The sequence below is a fragment of the Struthio camelus genome, chromosome 3 (genome assembly GCF_040807025.1).
Source record: "Struthio camelus isolate bStrCam1 chromosome 3, bStrCam1.hap1, whole genome shotgun sequence".
Classification (NCBI taxonomy): Eukaryota; Metazoa; Chordata; class Aves; order Struthioniformes; family Struthionidae; genus Struthio; species Struthio camelus.
The window spans coordinates 142,029,159-142,044,779 of record NC_090944.1 but is presented as its reverse complement, the minus strand read 5'-3'; positions in this window follow the sequence as shown (position 1 = coordinate 142,044,779).

Sequence of the window (15,621 nt, the reverse complement as noted above, 5' to 3'; positions counted from 1 at the left end):
CACCTCCTGCACGCGCTAGACGTTGGTGCCACCAGTCCCACCTCTGCTCTGTTCCCGCTGCAAAACCCAGGAATCAATGACACTCGTGCTCTTAAGTCACTTAGCTACTTTCAGAAATCCTACCCTAAGTTACCAAACTGCCAAAGTAAATGAACAAATTGCATTTTTAATGTTTTGCTCATTTTGTTTGATAAATTGCCAAGTGAGGAATTTCAATGGGTCTGCGAGTCATTCAGGTGAAAGAGCAAGTTTCTACTGTATTTTTAATGTGAGTAAAATGCTGATCTATAAAGGATTAGGAGCCTTTATTCAGAGTTTAAACTTTCACATCCTTTAAGCCCCACATTTTTAATCTTCAAAAGAAAATAGTCATTTCATGGCGAGTTATGAAACGTGAATTATTTATTCCTCCAGTAAATATGTAATTAGACATTTTTTGAAAATCTGTAATTAATCCCTCACCCCTTAAACCCATAAGAAATGCTAATATGCCTCTGAGGTAAGGCAGGTTTTTATAAAGGGCATTATGTAAGCTGTTCTGATCTGTTGTGTAATTATGTTTGCTGTCTGTAGTGAAAAAAAATCCTAGTGAGAATTTGTTGTGGGGGAGAGGGAAGAAAGGAAAGAAAAAAACTTTACTCCTCCTGAGTAGGAGGCAATTGTTAAGTGGCAATATCTAAAGTTTTCTGTTTGTTTGTGCTGCATTTCGAAGGATGCAGTACATGCAGGAGGCAAACAAATCAAAGCTGTATTTTTTTCTTCCTACTTGACGTAGCAAACTATCAAGTCTCAGGGGTCCAAAGCCCGTTGAAGTCAACAGAAGGACTCTTGACTGGCTTTAGACCAGAGTGGGAAAAAATCCTCCTTTCGGATTAACTTTCAGTCAGTTTTGAAAGCGCCTGACTTCTGCAGTGCAGGATTTTGAAATGTATCAGGGTGAGATGTATAAAATGAGCCTTCCTTCAGGTCATCGCAGCTGAGCAGCCCTGCAAGTGCCGGGGGTAAAACAGGTGGAATATTTTGGATAAAATGGGTGCAATCCAGCCCCACTGCCGGGACATCCTGGGCGCAAAGCGCGGATGCGATCTGAACAGGGGTGGAGAGGAGGGACAGTCACCCCCCGATCAGAAGGCGATCCTGGGCTGCCACTCCGCCAGGAGCGATTCTGGCCCGGTTGTATACCTGCAGCTGAGCACAACTGTCCCTCCCAGCGGATTTCTCCTAATAGAAATGAGGAAAATCCTCATCCAGGCAGTACATTTCAAACCATTTTGCATTTCACTCAGTTTCCCGCTGATGCACTATAAGGCAGCATGACCAAAACCAGCTGAATTGCCCAAGAAGACTTTCTGGCTCAGTTTTGGAGCAAACGGAAAAAAATCTATAATCCATCTGACTAATTTCACTGCTGTGGAAAGCGCAAGAGCAGATTCCTGAGCTCCGAATGCGTTTTTAGCTTGAAGGGACTGAACATACTTGGAAAGCCTTTCACTCACAGCAACTGCCAGAACTGTGTCACTTGGCTGCAGAAGGGTCTCTTGTTGTCGTTTTAACTTCGTTAAGAGCACAAGTGCACCTCACTACTAGAGATGATGAAAGAAAAGAAAAGCTTAAAGGTCACCGCATGCTGTTTTGGTCCAAATCGGGCACGTTGGCACTTAGCAAAGGAGCTTATAGGCCTTTTCACACGGTGCTGTGGCCTGGAGCTGGGGGACAGAGGGAGCCTGCTGCATTTCTGCAGCTCATGCGGGGCCAGCAGTGTTTGACACCTCGGAAAAGGCCACCTCAGTTCAGAAAAAAAGACTGCTGAATCAGAGACGTGGGAGATGTCTGCACAGAGGAAAGTCCGGAGGGAATATTTATTGGCTACTTCTTGTGGCAGCCAGGGTGTACACAATGAAATGCCTGGGCAGCTGGATTGAAGCAAACACGTCGGGAAGTACTTCTGCATACAAGGCCTCGTGGAACTGTGAAGCTCATGGGTATAGCATGTTGCAGAAGCCAGAAATATAAATTGGCTCAAAAAGCAAGCAGACAAGTTCATGGCAGAAATGTTGATTGATGATTATGAAATATAACTGTGTGAATATAACCTCAGGGGCACTAGAGTGCTGTTTCTCAAAGCAGAATATACCCGGGGGAAGATTTCTCAGTATGTACCCTATTTCCCATAGTCGTTACTAAGCACCTATAACCAACCATTGGCAGACATGGGAAATGGGCTAACATGGACCTTTTTGACAGCTCTCCCCAGCCATGTCCGAGCGCTGTAATACTGAACTGACCTAAGTTCATTATTTCCTCAGCTCCCACCAGCGGAGGGAGGAGAGAACCATCTTCCTTTTCCCCATGCTTCTCCCGCTTTGTTTCTTTTAACCTTGTCCCAAGGCAAGGACCCTGAGCGGAGCCCTTGGCCTCAAAATTATCCGGCCTCAGAAGCCCTCTGAAAGAGACGCCTTTAAATGCATGCTGAGCTTGCTTGCCACGCTTGGGACCGGGCAGTATGTGCTAACTCAGTACTTCATGAGGAAAGGCTCACTTCCAGCAGTCAGCCAAAAGGTTGGCCATCAGTCAAGCAGATGTATGGGCTATTCTCCTCTGAAATACAGGCAGCTTCAGTTTAGAAAAGTTGTAGCTCCTAAAACTCTGCAAGAAGAAGAAGGTGCCTGTAGCATGAAAGTAGAAAAGTAGCCAGCAGGCTGTTCCTCAGCAGAAACGTATTCCTGAGACAATTTCAGCTGCAAAGTTGTGAATGGTCTGTTGGAATGAACATGGCTTTTTTTCAGGCTGCATTACTCTAAAGCATCTTGTAGAAGTTGTTAACTTGCTGGTGAATTTATCACAGGTCTTGTGATATTTGGTGTCTTTATTAAAGGCCTCAGATATGTGAGCTGACGTGCGAATCTCAGCTTTTGTCTGAAACAAGCAAGTGTACCAACAGAGAGGGTGCTGCTTCACCGGGGAGAAGGACTATGAAAATGTAACCACTACACGGGCAATTTTTTTGTTCTGAGAGGCAGGCCTTTGGTGCCTATGCTCCATCTTAACATGAATGACATTTCCAGGGAGTCATTCATGCCACCTTAAATACATATGTGGTATTTTCCATACCCGTTAGCCCAAAACAGACGAACAAGATCCCTAATTTTCTGGCGGGTGAACAGATGATTGAGATGAGTGGAAGTCCAACTCAAGTTCTCAGAGAACATGGCCTAGACAGTAATAACCAAGAGCTTCATATGCCTCATTGAAATTTTATTATTTTTAAGCCCAGTTGATAATTTCTGGAGCCTAAATGATGAATATTCCGTGCTGGCATTTGGCAAAGCTGCCACTGCTTATTTTTATTTTAATTACAAATAAGTCAAAAATAGTCTTGTTTGCATTTTAAAGGACAGTAAAAAGAGAAAATGAAATTCCCTTAATCTGAAGCTTTAACTAAGTTTGCATTTTAGTTTTGAGTTCATTTTCTAAAGTGAATTTACAATAGAAATCCTGCCACTGGACATTATATCCAAAACTATGCTGTTTTCAGTGATGGGGAGATAAACCTCATATCAGAATGTGCTTTTGGTGCAAAGAAGTGCCTATCTCAACAGAACAATCCTCAAATATGTAAAGGACTGCTGCAAAGAGGAAAAGAATAATCAGTTCTCCAAGCCTATTGCCGTTAGGACAAGAAGTAATGGGCTTTAATTGCACTGAGGAAGATTCAGGTAAGAGCCTTCTTGTGATAAGGGCAGTGAAGCACCGCAAGACACTGCCGGAGGAGGTTGCAGCGTCTCCAGCACTGAAGGCCTTAAAACCCCAGAGATAAATATCTCTCAGGAGTGGCCCCGGTAGAAACGATCCTGCCGTAGGCTGGGGATTGGACTGGCGACCTCATGAAATCCCCTCCAGCCCTTAGAGGTGATGACTCTAAGCTGAAACAATTTGTGGTGCTCCGCTGCGTGAAGCAACCGGAGAGTCATGCATCTTGCTGGTTGTTGCTTGGGATGTGATGAGGCACTGTGTTGTTTGGTCTGGGGAGCAGTAATAGCATGATGGGAGGGACCACTGAATTTACCCTGAAGAGGGATAAATGAGTTTGCAGGAAATAGGAAGGAGTACAAATAATAATAGCATAGCCAGTTTCAGACTTAGCTTAGGCAAATCAAGCAGAATCAGGCTCAAGTCTTTTAATGGACCTTCTGTGGCCGGGAGAAGGGGACAGAGTTTGGTGTGTTTTATTAGGTGATCCAGAGATGGCCAAAAGCCTAGTGCAGAAATTGTAACAAGGGATAGCTGCAGGAGGAACTGCTGAGGTGGGAGAAGGGATAATAAAGCATGAGGAGCCTTTAGAGGGCAGTAAGTATCTTTGGAGGGGGAAAAAGGAAAAGGAGGATGTGATAGGTAGGAGACGGGACAGGGTGTTCAAGTGGGAGACAAGGGAAATTGTAAAGATTTTTGACCAGGGAAGTTGACAAGCCTCCAGACAGTAGCTTGCTTACACCTGCCTGGTTTCTAGTAATGCCATGTGGCCTGGCATGGTGGGGTAGGTCAACAGGATCGCTTGCTTCTAAAGTAGGTGTGAATTGTAGGTGTGTAATAAATACGTTTCTGCTTGGCCTCTGCCTAGATGGTAACGGAAATTTGTTGTTACCTGTCTTTTAAACTCTAGATGGCACGATCCACAGTTTGGTATGTAAATAAGGAATCAATCAAACAAAAGCTTAAAACCTTGAAATAGTACAGTGCACATTCGTGCTTTGTTAAACGCCCACTCTACGGCACAGTGGGCAGCTACTCTCCCCTCCAAGCCCTGCCAAACCCAGCCACCCCAACGGGAAGAGTTGAAGTGAGGCAATATACTCAGTCGCCCTTTGCTTTCCCAGATATGGCCACCACCTCGACCACATTCTCGGCTAACTCTCTCTTTCTTAAAACATTCACTCCCAGGCAAGCAGGGATGGGGCAGCTCGTACCAATCTGGAAGACAGTTCTGGCATTATACATCCCAGATTAGCAAGTTGTTTCTGAATTTTTCCTCTTATCACTTAGTTGAAAACATTTCATTTGACACGTCTTTCTCGGGGAAGTAGGTGTATCTATACTTTGAGTGCTACCTGTAACATATGGCAGGTCAGGGACCCTTAGTATTTCCTACTTCATGCACGCAGAGTTATGATTTCATCAAGGAATATTAAGGTTTTTGCATAGTATTCTGCTGCCAAGTTACTGAGTATTAGAATATTCCCTGCTCTGTCAGAAGATACTTTTTTACTGTCATTCGTTAATCATTCACCGTATTGTGACTATAATGTGAGGTTGTGTTACAGGTTTCTCTATTTCGTTTCTGTTGGTAAGACTGCTTTTATACGGTAATGACGGAACAACCCGGACTAACATGATGTTGCACATCAATGTTCAGCCCTGCCAACTGGTCCTTCCTTGTTACCTGGGTTTCAGACTAAAAAACATAGGAGAAACTGGGAAATCTAAAACCAGGATGTAATGCGCTGTACTTACTTATTTTGCTATCTTATCCCTGGGTCTCTACTTCCTAAGTGCGTTTCGTATAATTACTACATTACATTTTTAATTATGCTTGTTTTCCTTTCTGCATTGCCCATTTCTTACATTTCTTCCTCAGTGTATATACTACCCCAGCAACATCCACATTTATAATTACAGAAGATAAAGTTATAATATTCCTGAGGCAAAACTGCATTTTAACAACTGTGCTAATGTGGAAAACAACTTGTGCAGAATAAATATGCCCTACAATTAGTGGTATGCCGACATTTTTCATGGTTACCTTACATATAAATAAACTCAAGCCACTGATGTTTTTCCCGAGGGCTTTTGTCTCTGCAGCCCGAAAAAAACTGCAGACAGATTTGTTGCAAGCAACACTATCACCGTAATAAGTTTGAGAAGCCATTATTTTTTTTAAATTCGTCTGCTTTTGCATCTGCATAGCTCCGGGCCGGGCCTGTGGTCCTGATTATTGTCGGGATGATTAACTCGGCAGCGGCGGCGGCGGCGGCGGCGGCGGCAGTGGCCCCGACTCCCAAGAGCTGAGCCGTTTCACCTGAGGGTGGGCCAGGGCACAGGTCACTTGTAATAGCTTCTGCACGCGGCTCCAGACCTGTGAGCGAGACGGGAGCCCGCCTCGCCCCACTGCGCTTTCTTTGTCTTAGGCGGATGCTCTCTAATCAAACAAATCACCTCGCCCGGGATGGCAGTCACTGAGCCGGGGATGCTTTCGCGGCCGCCGGTCGCCACGCTCGCAGCCTCCCCGACCGTGAGGCAGGCTCCGGAGGAAGGGCTAATGCTTTCCCCCGAAAGGTAATAAAAGAGGAGCGGTTCTTCGGCAAAGCCAAGCTCAAGGGAATCCCCCCGGGGCTGCTGCCGCTCAGCTTGCTTAAGTGAAGGGCGCACACACGCAATAGCGAAGGGGCTGCTGTCAGCCAGTGAGCGCATGTGCATCGCTCTTCAGTGGGCACGCATGGCCTTGCAAAGCCTGGGTGCCCCCTCGGGAAGAGAAGAGCGGTGTCTTAAAGCTAGACCTTTGGGCAATGTTAAATTCTATTGGGTTTACCAACATTTAAAAAAAAAAAAAAAAAGCCGGGAAAACAGAGCTGGGCAAAAAGTGGGGATGGGGAAGGTGAGCCCAACCGTAAATAAATGGGCTCACACAGCACGGAAAGAGAAAAGCGTGCAGGCGTGGTTTGTTTACTGTAAAATTCAGCCTAAGGCAGCAGATTTAAAACTGATCGGCCTGCTACAAACATATTATATTAGTCTTGTATTTATTTATTGCACAGCCCTTCAGTTTTATTTATTGACTGTCATTCCCTACTGTACTACAGGCAACGCTGTTACTGTATTTTCTTTAAACTTTCACAATAAATTTATAAACATGAACAAAATCCAGCCATCGCATATTTTTCTCCTGTGTTTTTCAGACGCTTTGGCTTTTGTAGAAGTAGTGCTGGTTGTTTACTCGATTCTGATGATGGAAAAAAAACCCTAGGTCCTTCCTAGTTTCAGATGTTTTGTGTGATTGTAAAACAGAAAGAAACCAGTTTGGACTCAGCGAACGAGCTACTGCAAACAATCTGTTGCTAATATAGTCTAATTGCTAGTGATATTTTGAGAAAACAATTAAATTGGAAGTGGGGTTACTTCGGTGTTTATTGTCTGTGACAGCTTCTTTTGGAAACAGACTCTAAAAGCTGCTGAACTGAAGCTGTGATGATGAGCAAATAATACTTATCATAAATATAGAGCCACCTGGGAAAGGGTGAATTACAAAACCAGGAGGAACTCACCTGGTAGAAATGTCAAGACGGGCAATGAGCCATTACCCAGGTAGAAGTGGGTCCTTCCACTTAACTATCTTTACACCCCGTGGCGTGGCTGACATCCTTTTATTGTGCTAGGAGCATGAGGCTGTGTAGGTGCATGCTGGGTAGGAGCTAAAAATCTGCTCTGATGCATGAATTTCCTTGCTGAAGGGAAAGGTACCATGCATTGGAAGAAATGCATTTGAACCACTTGGCTTCACATGGAGTGTTAGAGCTCAAGGGAAAAAACTGGGCAAAATTCCCATGGATTTCCCTGCATCCAGGTTTTCACTGCTGGTTGTCACTGTGATTAGTTCAAGGTGTAAACAGACATGCCCTCTGCAAACAGCTGTGCTGAAAGAAGAGGTTACCACCTACCACTGCTACTCCCGGCTGTTCTTTAACACCCTCTGCTGGAAAATACCATGTCCTCTTATCCACTAGCAACACTGCTTACCCGAGTCCGCCCAACCGTCTTTCAGGCACCACTAGACTGTTCTCCTGTAGAAACGACGCTGTTTATGTGCAGACTTCCACCTGATGCCGCCATCAAAAGAAAGCGGGGAGGTGATAGAAAGATTGGCCAAAAACATCAGGAAGACTTTGTATAAGCCAGTCATGTAGTTGGGGTGGGAATATTGCCTTGAGTTCTGGTTATCGCATCACAGCTAAGCTATGGCAGAAATGGCACTGAAGAGTAGAAGAAGCTACACTGCTTAGGGAGATGATAATTTGGGGTACAAAGAAGCCAAATTTTTGGAAGTAGGTAATATGCTGCAGCTGACCTAGCCCTGGTGGTTGGTGGAAGGGATTGGATGTAGATCGAATTCTCATTCCTGAACGTGACACCACGACGAGAGGTCTGCATTGACCCCAGCCCCAAGTTCTCCTGGCCTTCAGCGAGTGTCGAGCGCACAGGGCTCTGCTAGCAGCATGGTTCGTCCACAGTGTTAAGAAGTCCAAGAGCGGCAGAGAAGTCACACGACTTTTAAAACCTGTAGGTACTGTTTCTGTATTCTTGTTTGTTGAGTTGTAGAATTCACATTCACAAAGCTTTTCCCGTGTGCCAGAAAGTCTAGAAAATACCCCTTTTTACTCTCTTATGAAAATGCCGATGCTCACAAAATCTTATGACTCCGGAAGCTGGAGATTTAGGAAAAGCATCAGCTACTGTCTAAGTAGGAACAAAAGCAGATGAAGAGTTTCGAAAGCGAGAGTTAATGTCTCATGAGCTCTCTGTTTTTTGCCCTCTATGCAGAACTGCTCACATCAAGACCTTAAACCCCCTTTGTAAAAGCTGTTTGTATGTGAGCAGATGGTATTTCATTGTCTTTTGCTACTGATCTTGAGTTATCAGCCTTTATAATGAAAATGCCAATTCAGCCTTGAATGCTCTGCTGTAACTCTACCAGGACCACTATAATGAACACACCATATATATTGAATATTTATTATGGTACTGTGCATATTATTTATTGTATAGGCAACATATTTTGTAAGTGAAAAATGGTACCTTATCTAAGTCAATGAGCATAACCAGGAAAAATATGGCAGAGTAATCATGTGATTCATAATTGACATCTGCTCTCCAAAGACTTGGATGGAATCTGAATTTTCAGCATCAGCTTGAAATGCTCTTCTGTTTCCTGGCGTGGGCATCACTGTGCCACCGCTCTTTCTGGCAGATCCATCAGTCTTTGGTATTTCCATAATTCCCTGAGTGCAGAGGAAAGCTGTGACAGCACATGCTGAAAATATTTCAAGAAGTTACAAAAAGCACTGATGTTTTTCAGTGTCCAGAAACGAGACAAGGAAATACTTTTTCTATCCAAATGCTAATGAAGACCAACCCATGAGTATCCTTAGGGTTTTCACGGATTCACAGAGGATTTTTATGTGTGTGTGTGTGTGTGTGTGCGCATGTGTGTGTGAGTATGCATGTATATTAATACAGAGATACAATTTATGGGAAACATTAATATGTCCACTTTTGCTCTGATTTCACCACGCTGTTTACATCCACTGTGCAGCCTGGATGTCGTCAGACCAGAGTGACCTCTGCAACCTTGCTCCCTCCAGCGTTTACTCTTATGGTCAGTTCTAGTCTAAAAACTGACTTTGCAAAAGTGTCCTCTCCTTCCCAGCACACGAGTTCTTTGCATGGCTTTGGAGCAAGACATGCTCAGATTTCTGACCCACAATTATCTGGGGGAGGGGGGTTCTTTGGCTTTATCCCTTCCGCTCATGCTGGTCCTGAAAAGCTTTTGGTGTGATGGGAGCATGCAGGTGCTTTTGATAGGTTGTCTCATCAACCAATGTATTGATTGCATTTCCGGTAGGTTTAATTTATTAATAGGGTGCACAGGCATCAGTGAGCAGTTCACCAGGAGAGGAGGGTTCCAAAAATTTCACAGTAATTATATAGGAGGTGAAGTCCTATCTGGTCTACAGAAATTCATTTAAAGGAAATAGAGCTGAAGGTGGGGTTTGAAAAAGTGGAGTTGAGTGAAATGGGTAGTTCAACAAGCACCAAACTTATGACATTCTTCTTCTGACTATACTTTCTTGCTTTTGTGGATTCTTTAGTGTCTCACTGTGGCTGAGCTGAGCGTGCAACTTCTCCTTCAGTGGTGGCACTAAGTTGCATCTTGTTTCCTCACTTCAGCCCATGTCTTCCTGAACTGTTTAGGAGCTCAATATCCTTCAGAGCTATGCTGCGGCACCTGCTTTAGTTGGAACAGGCTGGCAGTTGAAATGTTGCCAAAGGGTGACAGGATGGACAAACAGGCAAACAGACAAACAGCACTGTTGTGTGAATCTCAGTTCCTTGCTCTCAAAGCAGGCTAAAAATAACCACCTCCTTTTCTTGAAACTTAGCTTTACTGGCAGCAAGTCATTGGGTCACAGTTAACATGACACCTCACGATCCCACTCTCCGAGGTCTATTTTCAGGAGACAGAAGTGCATGTGGGGCCTTATTTTTGTCTATATTCCTTGCAGGCATCAGTCAGAAAGAAATATCAAGTTGTTGCAGCCAGTCGCACACTGGTGGCTGAGATATGGCGCCCTGCGCATGTGGGAGGGAGGGACGAGAGGGGGAAGAGGAAGGAATGATGAAGGGTTTATCGGTGTAAACAGCAACAGTGAAGCATCAGGATTTTCTAACAGCTCTCCAAATCACGTTATCGACAGTATCTAGAGACCAGCCCACATCTTATTGGCATTGCTTTCACTTCAGGAACCTGGCCAAGTTTGTCTTCGCATCTGAGCACGTCTTTCTTGTCAAAGCATTTTTTTCTAGGCAGATAAGACTCTGTTTATAGAATACTTAAAAGCAATAGCTGAAGAGAGTCTTTGCCACTTTGATATGCAAAAGACAACAAATTTTATATAGATATGGGGGGGGGGGTCTAATCCTGCTCTCACTGAAGCCTTTTGGAAGATTCCCAGGGACTGTGCAGAGACTTTGAATTAGCTCCAGGATTGTTTTTTTTTTTAATTCCCCCTCTCACAAAATGTCAAGAATAAATATTGTGATTCAGAATGGCACTGCAGTGCCTTATGGCACTGCGGTCCAGGTTGCTTTCCCCCGCACACAGCCGGACGTTTCACCAGTCTCCAGCTCCGTGGTGCATCGCTGTGGCCCACAGCAAGTCTTGCACTTGGGGCCAGGGGCAGGGAGCTCAGCCTCCACTCCAGGGCAAGGTGCCAGACCAAAGCATGAGCTTCTTGTCCACAAAACAGGGACATCGTCAGCTTTCGGACAACCTGTTTCATATATACAAAACTCACAGGGTTGAGAAGTGGTTTAGTTGCCTCGGTGAAATCCTGGGGAACCTGAACAGTGGTTTCAGTGCATCTGTTAGAGAGAGGGGAAAAAAAAGAATCTCATTCCACAGGTATTCCTAGAAGAAAATATTCCATATTTTTGTAAATGTTTCAGATCTTCTGGCTGTGCCAGCTCAATGTAAGGGCTATGTCAGCAATCAGTCCTTTATACCAAATAATAAAACCCGTTTTCTGATCATGCAGAGCCCGTCTACCCAGGGTACAAAAGCATGGAGAAAAAAGCCATTCCAAACATCAGACCTTTTCTCAACTTTGCCATATGTAGAAACTCACTTCGGAAGGAGATGAGCGGTTTTAATGTGAGGGCATCATTGTGCCTTGCCTTTGCTCATGCTTCGCCTTTAGCTCGGCTCCCCAGGAGCGCTGGGAGGAGTTTGCGGCCAAGCAGAGGGGAGGATCGCTCTGTGGAGCACAAAAGGCAAACGGTCTTTGTGAGTAGCGTCTGCAAGAAAAGCCACTTAAAAGAAGTGTTGAATTTTAATGAAAGCAGCTCATCCTGTGTAACAGAATGCTGTTTTGTGTAAGTGAACTTGCTTATATGTCTAGCCTGTTAACTGTTGTGAAGCCTTGTATTACATATCATGGCAGCTGATGTGCCTTGAACCACTGTTCTGATATTCACTCTTCTTTATATAACCCAGCATGTGTACGTACATACACATTTAAATATATTTGTGTATATGTATATACACACACACATACTATATATATATACACACACACACATGCATGCTGCATATTATTGCATATTCATGTTATACATATGTATGTACATGTATGTGCTTATGCCTGCATACATATGCGCATGTTTTTGTAAGACAGTAGACAAGACATTTAAAAAAAAATCTGTATATATATATATAATTCTAGAAATATTGTACCTTTTCAGATGGCATAGGATGAGCCAGATTAGATACTTTTGGTACTGGAAAATTGTTACAAAGCAAATCAGTGCAATCAAGTTATCCTCCTCGTATATGGGAGAACGTAAAGAGGAATGCCTTGGGGACTTAGCGACCGGCTTCCCCGAGAGACTATCTGCAGCCGTGCCCTCAGCACGTGCTTAGAAATGCCCTTGGAGAGATAGTCTCAAGCTTTCAGAAGGGCTCAGCCCGCCTCGCTGGAGCAGAAGGGGCTGCAACTAGTTCCCCGCAGCATGCCGAACTCAACCTTGCTCCTCTCTAACAGTGAAAAGCATCTCAGCTGGGGAACACCTACATCAGATTTAAGCACTTTCGAAAGTTTTAAAATGAATCATTGGTTAATAGTCATAGCTACTAACTGCTTCTAATATGCTCATTATCACTTCATTTAAGCATTCAGAGTGATATTGGGAAACATCAGTCTCTTGCCAAAAGAATCTAAACTACGTTTTCTGGCTTCAGCCTAAGCTGCTTCCTGGGGCTAATACGCCTTGATGACTATCTTCCAGGTAAAGAGAAACCCGCAGTAAAACAAAGACCTCATCCTGCCAAAAAGGATAGAGCAATATTTGTCCTGATTTCTGCTGGCAGTTGTTTCATGCTGCTTGCAACGGCTGGTGCCTGGCTCCTGTGAATCTCATTCAAAGCAAAAACACAACAATAGGAAAAAATATTAATGAGAAAATGAGTAAGACTGCTAGAGATCAAATGGGTGTTTCTAGCTTTGGCTGTGTCACCTAACATGGTAAAGCTGAGCCTGATTTTCACAGGGATAAACCCAAAACGCCAAGCAAGGCTGGTGTAAGGAAGCTGCAGCTCCGAGGTCCGCAAAGGCAGCAGGGATTGCCAAACCCCAGCTCAGCGCGGGGCTAGGTGCTCTCCCTGTCCCTAAAAATGACAAGCAGAGGCCACTCTTGGCATCCTACAGGTCCAATGAATGAAAGGGGGAAGCTGCTGCTCCTTAGCCTCATTCATAGCTAATCAGTGACCAAAATTATCCTAGGTGTCTCACAAGACAGCATGGTGCAATCTCTTACAGACCCTGGGCCAATAAACAGGAACCTGGTGGAGCACTGAGGAAAAACCAAAACATTCCTGCAGCAGAAACCTTCCTTTCCTCCTCAAATCCTGATGTTTAAGGCCTATTCAATTTGTCAAACCCTTCGTTTTTGGGAGGGAGGAAAGTGCACCCCTACCAAAGCAACGTGGGACGCCTGTTGCTGTGGACGGGATCACAGAGGGAGCGCTGGGCTGGTTCTCTGTGCTTTTCAGATGCCCTTATTTAATTAGAGAGAAAAAAACTAGGGATGTCATAAATGCCAACACTGAAGGAAGGAAGGAAGGAAAAGAAAGAAAGAAGGGAAGAAAGAGAAAGAAAGAAAGACGGAAGGAAAGAGAAAGAAGGAAAAAGCACACACACATCCGTAGCTGATTCAACTGTACAAATAAATTGTAGGCTCCTTCGGCACTCCCAGCACAAATAAGGAAATGGTGCTTTTGGGGTCTAAGACAGCAGTGGCCAAAAAAATATGGATAGATGTGCAAGAGAGAGAAGATACCCCTGTACGTATATATATATGTTCATGACACATATATGTGTGCCCTAAACCCTATGTTTATCATTTTTGTCCCTTATGCAATTACAAATTCATTAATAACCATGCAGCCAACACAGGGAAGCAGGGCACGGGCGCTGGCCACGGCTTCGTGGCAGCCTGTGCGCACAGCGAGTTTGGGGTTGGCGCGGCGATCTGGTTTCCTTCATGGGCACGCCTGGGCGGTTTGAAGGCAACGCGATGCAATTACACCGGCCACAAAATGTTCTGCTGCGAGGGCCCCACAGCACAGAGCTCTCGCAGCGAGAGCCAGGAGCAGGCTTAGTGCCCGGCTGAGGTCTCTCCGGCATGCCTGCAGGCGGCCATCCCCCTGCCCACGCCGCGATCATCTCCCCTAACGCCCTGCTTCTCTCCCCAGAGCACGCGCAGCGGCGGCCAGGCGAGGTGGATGCTGGCGTCCAGGCTGCAGGAAATGCTCTGCACCCCTCTTAAAAAATCCTTGCCCATACCAAGAACCTGCCACCCGCATGCGCAAAACCGGAGAGGGATCCGTGGGTGCAGGCGTTAAGCGGCCCTAAAGTGCTTCAGTCCCGTGGTCTCCTTCTCCACCTTCTCCGTCCAGACTTCAGATCCCCGGTTCTAGAGCGGTGGCAGCTCACCCAGGGGCACATGGGCTAACTTGCGCTGGACCCATTTGGGCACTGCTGGCGATATAAGCGCGGGGGTGCGGGGCTCGGCGCGACGGTGCGCGGGTGCTTCGCAGACCTGTGCAGAAGGCTCCTTCCCGAGTTCCCCAGCTGGCTTCCCACCTCCCTCCCGCGGGGCACAGCGGTCTGGGAGCTCCCCACCAGTCCTGCCCTTGCGTCAGGGCCGGAAGGTGACAAATGACCCGATTTTTTTTGCAGCATGAGGAGTTGCTTCAGAGATCGTTTGGGGCAGTGGTGGTGCCAGTAAAGACAACTTTGCCCAACCCCTTCTGACCCAGCTGCGTGGAAGGACCCCAGAGCAGCACTGGAAAGAGGAAATAGGGATCTGAAAATGCTTTTAATTTACTTACCGACACGGCGTGTGGCCGCTAAGCAAGGGCTGGAAGGGGCCTGCGGACATGATTGCTATCGCGCCGCGATGGCATTTGCAGCAGCGCCACTTCCGAATGGATCGACACATGCTTCGGCTGCTGCGTGCCAGGACTTATGCAAATATAAGGCAATTTATATGAATTTGCAACCTTGTATTTCGCTTTGTTTTTGTCATAGGCTGCTGGCAGATACGGCACTATTCCCTTAGCCTATTATGAGTGTACACTGAGCCGTTCTCAGCCAGTTGGAAGTTTTCCACAAGACGGTACTCAGCCCAGTTGCTTGCAAACTGCATGTAATTGAAACAGGGCACAGATCCTCCCTGGGAGGGAAGATGTAAGCCAAAAAAGCCAGCCAGGGTAGTCCAAGGTATTTTATATACAAATAATAAGTTGCTTCATAAATATCTTATAAAAACTGTAATTTACTTCACAACATTTTAGCAGATTATCTTAATGCAAACAGCAGATGTATTTGGGAATGATGAAACAAATGTTCAGCAAAATTGAAGTTATTCGTGTGCAGTCACACAGGGAATATTTGTATGATAGTTTACTAATTGCTCCAAAATCTGACTTGTTGCAAATAAACAAACAAGGGAAAAAGTGACCCGGCAAAAAGATTAGCCCCAGGCTCCTCTGCCTCTCTTTCTAAGTTCTCAGAGTCTTTCTTCAACTGCTTTTCCTCTGGAAACCTGATGTCTCCCAATCACTCTTCTCATGCCCATTAGCCTTCTGCAAACACTCGCAGTTTCCCCTCGGTAGCCAGATTTCTTCCAATGGGCTTGATTTTCCCCTTCCCTTTGAGTCCAAGTCCCCTCGCTCCCTCTTTGAGGCTGTCTGCTCCAGAGTCCGAACTAAAGGCGCTCACCGATAGGCTGCAG